Genomic DNA, 6,550 nt, shown 5'->3' with positions numbered 1-6,550 from the left:
ATCGGTCATATAGCCAAACCTTTGGTGTTTAAAATAGCTTAAGTTTACGTTAAAAAAATTTAAAAAAACATTGTTAATTAAAAAATGCATAACTTCATAATCAATGAAGATATCAAAACGTGAAAAGGCTTACACCGTTGAAAAGGTTTTTTAAAATTTTGAGATACCAATCGACGCGTATTTGGGAGCATGTGTATAAAGAAAAATATGTTGTCTGGTGACACCAATGACCCGCTATCTCCAATTTGGTGATAAAATTGATCTAATGAAAACAATACCTTTCATTTGGTATATCACTCATTCGGATCGAACGCACACATAAAATTTTTAATTCTTCGGCTATATGTTTACGGATGCCTACAGAAATTTTTTAATTATTCGGCTATATAGACTCTATATTATAGAGTCTCCTTACGCATAATTAGGCATGCAGGTCGTAACCTTGTGGACTGCCGTACACAGTGATCACATAAAAACAAGAAAGGAAAGCTAACTTCGGGCGGAGCCGAAGTTGATATACCATTGCAGTTCAGTCGCAGTCCGCTAGGTGGCGCCACCCATCTTATTTTATTAGATATATAGCGGATCGTTTATAGTCGCCCGATCCTTATGAAATTTGGCAGATCGGATTATGTTGGCCAAAATGGAATCTGTACCAAGTCCCATCTTTCTAACTTAAAAAACACCAAAGTTATGCCAATTCCGATCGTTCTATGACAGCTATAGGATATAGTCGGCCGATCCTTATGAAATTGTGTACACAAGATATTTTGGTCAAATATAACATGTGCGGAAAGTCCCAACCCTCTAACTTAAAAAACACCAAAGTTATGGCATTTCCGATCAATCAGTTATATGGCAGCTATAGGATATGGTCGACCGATCCCGGCCGTTCCGACTTATATACTGCCTGCAAAGGAAAGAAGGGTGTGTGCAAAGTTTCAACTCGATAGCGTTAAAACTGAGAGACTAGTTTGCGTAGAAACGGACAGACGGACAGACGGACATGCTCATATCGACTCAGGAGGTGATCCTGATCAAGAATATATATACTTTATAGGGTCGGAGATGTCTCCTTCACTGCGTTGCACACTTTTGACCAAAATTATAATACCCTCTGCAAGGGGTAAAAGCTCTTGAAAAAGCTCTTGACGAGGTAAAATACCGGGGACCAATGTGTATGCCAAGCCCAAAATATCTGGTACCAATTTAGGTGACGAAAAAACGATATATAGATGTACAAAAGTGCACATAAAAAATATTGTATTGTATATTAAAAACTTTTTTTGCTCTTCTTGCAGGTGCCAAATAAAAATACTTTTTATGAATATATAAAATATTAATGTAACTTTCTCTGGACAGGCGATTTGCACAGGTAGAAATGTAAGGATAACCTGTGCAATGTAAATGTAAGGATAAACACCAAAACTAATTTTATTTACTCCGTAGATGTTGACATTACAGAAAGTGCAATAATTAAAAACCTTTCCAAAGATGTTAAGTATGTTTCTATAGCTTTAGAGGTTCTGAAGTTATACGAAGAAGAAAAGGAGTACGATATCACGAGCAAGAGTGTTATACAGATAAGGCGTTTAGAACTATAATGGCTGAGGAGTAGAGGACGAAAGTCTATAGTCCTTCTACTAGGAACGTTAAAATTTAAGCGTGTTAGTAAATGCTGGCTGTCTACATTACAATACATAAGATTATATAGAAGCAACATGTTATTGATGATAAGTTGATTAATAAAAGTCTACTATGATAAGAGGGGAGATGGATATTTGCATCTTAATTAAGTCCCCTAAGGGCAAAGGTCAGGAAGTTTTTTTATACAGATTCTATGGGATCTCCGTGTACTCCGTATTGAGGACTCCAGACACACGATCCATCCTCAAGAATCGGACGGACCAATGATGTATATAACGTTTTAGTAATGTACGGGCCATTAAATTCTTTTGACCATACTTTAATAAAACCAAGCACACGCATAGCTTTATTAACCATGGTAGACATGGTCGGTAAATTGAAGTTTCAAATCTAATAGAACACCCAGATCGTTAACCTGAGTTAATCTGACCTGAGCGTTTCCATAGAGAAAGTACTTAGCCTGGTAAGGACTATATCGATAAAATGAAATAAACTTAAATTTCGATCCATTAAGCTTTAGGTTATTTGCTAAACATAAATTTTTGAAATTTATCCGAATCGGATTGAATTCACAAGCGTGAATTCATACTGAAGACAAATCTTAACGTCATCAGCGTGCATAAGTAAAAGTGAATAAGTTAAGGCAAGGGGCAAGTCGTTAATAAACAGTGTAAAAAATAAGGGTCCAAGAAAAAAATAAGGGACTAAACGCGAGATAAGTAGCTCGAAATTTAGATTAGGAGATCAGTTGGGAATCCCAAAAGACTGAGTTTACTTATAAGAAGCGAATGGTCAACAGAGTGAAATGCTTTACTTAAGTCAGTGTAAATGAAGTCTGTTTATAAGCCATTGCGGAACCCATACGTGACAAAAGACGTTAGCTCCCATAAGTTGGTGGTGGTGGAGCAGCGCTTCATGAAGCCATGCATGAAGCCAAGTTTTTCGAAAAGCTTTTGAATTGCTGAAAATTTTGAGATGCCTCTATAATATGCAGCGCTTAATTTTTTCCTTTTTTATGCAGCGGAATTCCTTTCACATAAGGAGAAAGATCGACGTTTCAGCGATAGATTAAAGAGAGATCAAAAGATTGGCAAAATATAAGATTGGCTGATTGGGTATTATAAATAAAAGGCTGAGCTGCACTGCTGTCAGGTCAATACGTTGTTTGAAAAAAACTGTGCAAAGAGATCGGCCATTGCCTGATCAGAGTTCGCATATGAGTTCTCAAACGCAGAGGAGGAAAAGATACATGTTTGCGCTTAGTGTTAAGGGGGCATGCGCAGTTGGAGGGCCAAAAAATAGGCATTTTTTCCGAATTTTTTTGAAATGTCGTTTTTTTATGTGAAAGTACATTATTTTAACTTAAATTTGAAAAAAAAAAGTAGAAAATATTTAGGGGTTTCAAAGTTATGCCCCGTCGAAGTGAGGTCCGTCCGAAAAAGACGAGTTGCGGTGACCAACACTGTGAAAATCTGGATCGTTTGAAATCAAAAAATGAAACGGATTTACATTTATTGAAAGTTTATCTAGTACTTAATCGAAGGATATTAAAAAAAAAAAATATTTGACAAAATGGCGACCTTTCAAAGTTGAAAAATCGTTTTTCGTTCAAAAAAAGCGGTAGTTTTTCAGCTGTAAAAAAAAAGTTTTGCATAAAAAAATCAATCCCTCGATTAAGTACTAGATTATTAGGTAATAAAAGAGCATGCTAAATTTCAAGACAATCGGGTCACTAGTGTTCGAGTAAGAGTGGTCACCGACTTCAAAAACGTAGTTTTGAGAAAAACGTGTTTAATGTTTCAACTCACCATTACACTTACCGGAGGCCCCTCCCTTTCAACATGTGTAGCTCAGTGTATTTTCACCGGATCATATCAAAATTTTGTGGACACATTTCTAAATGTATATACTTTAAGAAAAAGCAAAACAAAAAATTCGATTTTTTTTAAATTACAAGTGCGCATGCCCCCTTAAGTCCCTGTTAACTGCTTCGGATCCTGAATCCGGCAGCGGCGAATATATGTAAATTTAATAGGTGCCTTGTATACCAAGGCGTATTAGTTGAAGCGGACGGATATTTCCACGGCACACAAGCGTCGAAAAATATATTCAAGGTGTATAAAAAATTTACGCAATGTTTATATCCTCGCATGCCAGTAGATCGGAACAATCATATTCCAAAATTAACTTACTCAATTTCATAAAGTCAGCCTTACGTAAGAAACGAACTTTATGAGATAAGAGTGTAGACTTAAGGTCAATTAAGCTGTTGTTTTCGATTAAAACCTCTAGAGTGGGATGATATAGATCCTCAGGGTTAGAAAGAGGGAAAGTTCTGGAAAGAGTAATTCCATCAGGATCAGAAACGACAGCCGACTTGAAGAATTTCTAACGTGGTTACTTTTTCCCGAGTGACATGTCGGGGTGAATTCCAAAACTTAATAACTTTTCTTTTTGGTTCGATTGAATATAAACTTTTTATACCCTTGCAGAGGGTATTATAATTTTGGTCAAAAGTGTGCAACGCAGTGAAGGAGACATCTCCGACCCTATAAAGTATATATATTCTTGATCAGGATCACCTCCTGAGTCGATATGAGCATGTCCGTCTGTCCGTCTGTGTGTTTCTACGCAAACTAGTCTCTCAGTTTCAGAGCTATCAAGTTGAAACTTTGCACACATCCTTCTTTCCTTTGCAGGCAGTATATAAGTCGGAACGGCCGGGATCGGTCGACTATATCCTATAGCTGCCATATAACTGATTGATCGGAAATGCCATAACTTTGGTGTTTTTTAAGTTAGAGGGTTGGGACTTCCCACACATGTTATATTTGACCAATGTACAAAATTTCATAAGGATCGGCCGACTATATCCTATAGCTGTCATAGAACGATCGAAATTGGCATAACTTTGGTGTTTTTTAAGTTAGAAAGATGGGATTTGGTAAAGATTATATTTTTGGAAAAACAATCTGATTTGTCGAATTTCATAAGGATCGGCCGACTATATCCTATAGCTGCCATATAACTGATTGATCTGAATTGGCATAACTTTGGTTTTTTTTAAGGGGTTAGGTGGGTCTGGCGGCAAAAAAAAATCGTTTTTTTTTTTATTTTTTTATAAAATTCTCCAGAATCTTGAAAATATTCTCCCAAATTTTCAAGTCGATGGGAATAAAAGTTTCGGAGATACAGTCCTGAAAAGGTGGACGCTCGAGGTCAGCTTTAGGCAGAGCGCAAACTTTAAACGCGTTTTTCTCAAAACTGTGTTTTTGAAATCGGTTGTCAAGATTTCTCGGAAACTACTCAACCGATCTTGATAAAATTTTGCACAGGCCTTCGAGATACGATTATCTAGAACTTGAACGAAGGATTTTTATTTTCGTTGATTACAACTATTTAAAAAAAAAAAAAATGTTCGAAAAATTTCACCAAAATTTGAATTTTTTTTGCAAAAAGGTGTCCCAAAAATCCAATTTTTGCTTGATTTTGTTTTCCTTCGTTCAGTTTCTAGTTTTAGGTCTGTACTAAAGGAAAATATTTGGTTTTTTCATTTTAGATGATCCTGTTAGGAATTGTGCTGTCAACGCGAAAGCACCTTTTTTGCCAGGAGTCATGGCAAATGACGTCTCAATGGCTAACTGTAAAATATTTTTTTCTCAAAATTTCAGAAATTCATCTTTAAATATGTATATTTAATAATTCTAAAAGTTCCAATAAAATATTTCATTCTTTATATAAAAAAAAAATTTTTGAAAATAGGCCAATTTTTGGCCTCCAAGACCCACCTAACCCCTTAAGCTAGAATGATGGGACTTTCTACGGATTCCATTTTGGGCAACATTATTCATCGTCTTTATGAGTAGAATGCGAATAAGAAAATATTTTATCTAGGAACTAAAATTTTTCTACCAGCCACAATTTTGTGATTCAAATTTGTTCACTTTCACCCTAATTTTTCCCAAACCAAACGTTTTTTGGACAATTTTTGGACAAAAATTATCTAATAACAAGAAAGGAAAGCTAACTTCGGGCGGAGCCGAAGTTGATATACCCTTGCAGTTCAGTCGCAGTCCGCTAGGTGGCGCCACGCATCTTATATTTTTACATATATAGAAGATCGTATATAGTCGGCCGATCCTTATGAAATTTGGCAAATCAGATTATTTTGTCCAAAATAGAATCTGTACCAAATCCCATCTTTCTAACTTAAAAAACACCAAAGTTATGCCAATTCCGATCGTTGTATGACAGCTATAGGATATAGTTGGCCGATCCTTATGAAATTTTGTACATAAGATATGTTGGTCAAATATAACATGTGTAGAAAGTCCCAACCCTCTATCTTAAAAAACAACGAAGTTATGGCATTTCCGATCAATCAGTTATATGGCAGCTATAGGATATAGTCGACCGATCCCGGCCGTTCCGACTTATGTACTACCTGCAAGGAAAAGAAGGATGTGTGCAAAGTTTCAACTCGATAGCTTTAAAACTGAGAGACTAGTTTGCGTAGAAACCGACAGACAGACGGACAGACGGACAGACGGACATGCTTATATCGACTCAGGAGGTGATCCTGATCAAGAATATATATACTTTATAGGGTCGGAGATGTCTCCTTCACTGCGTTGCACACTTTTGACCAAAATTATAATACCCTCTGCAAGGGTATAAAAACAATACCTACAGAAAATGTTTAGTTCTTAGGCTATATATAGAGTCTCCTCGCACACGCCAAGGCATGCAGTTCGTCAACTGGTGGACTGCCGTCCACAGTAATAGATTCAAAGTAAGACTAGTGTCTCCACGTGCCACCTAATTTAGTGTCACATCCTGGCGGACTGTCTTCAGCTGTGATTTTAATACGTAATTGTTAAAATTACCACTTATAGTGTTTTAA

The sequence above is a fragment of the Drosophila ananassae genome, chromosome 2L, assembly GCF_017639315.1.
Source record: "Drosophila ananassae strain 14024-0371.13 chromosome 2L, ASM1763931v2, whole genome shotgun sequence".
NCBI classification, from domain to species: Eukaryota; Metazoa; Arthropoda; class Insecta; order Diptera; family Drosophilidae; genus Drosophila; species Drosophila ananassae.
This window is presented reverse-complemented; position numbering follows the sequence as displayed.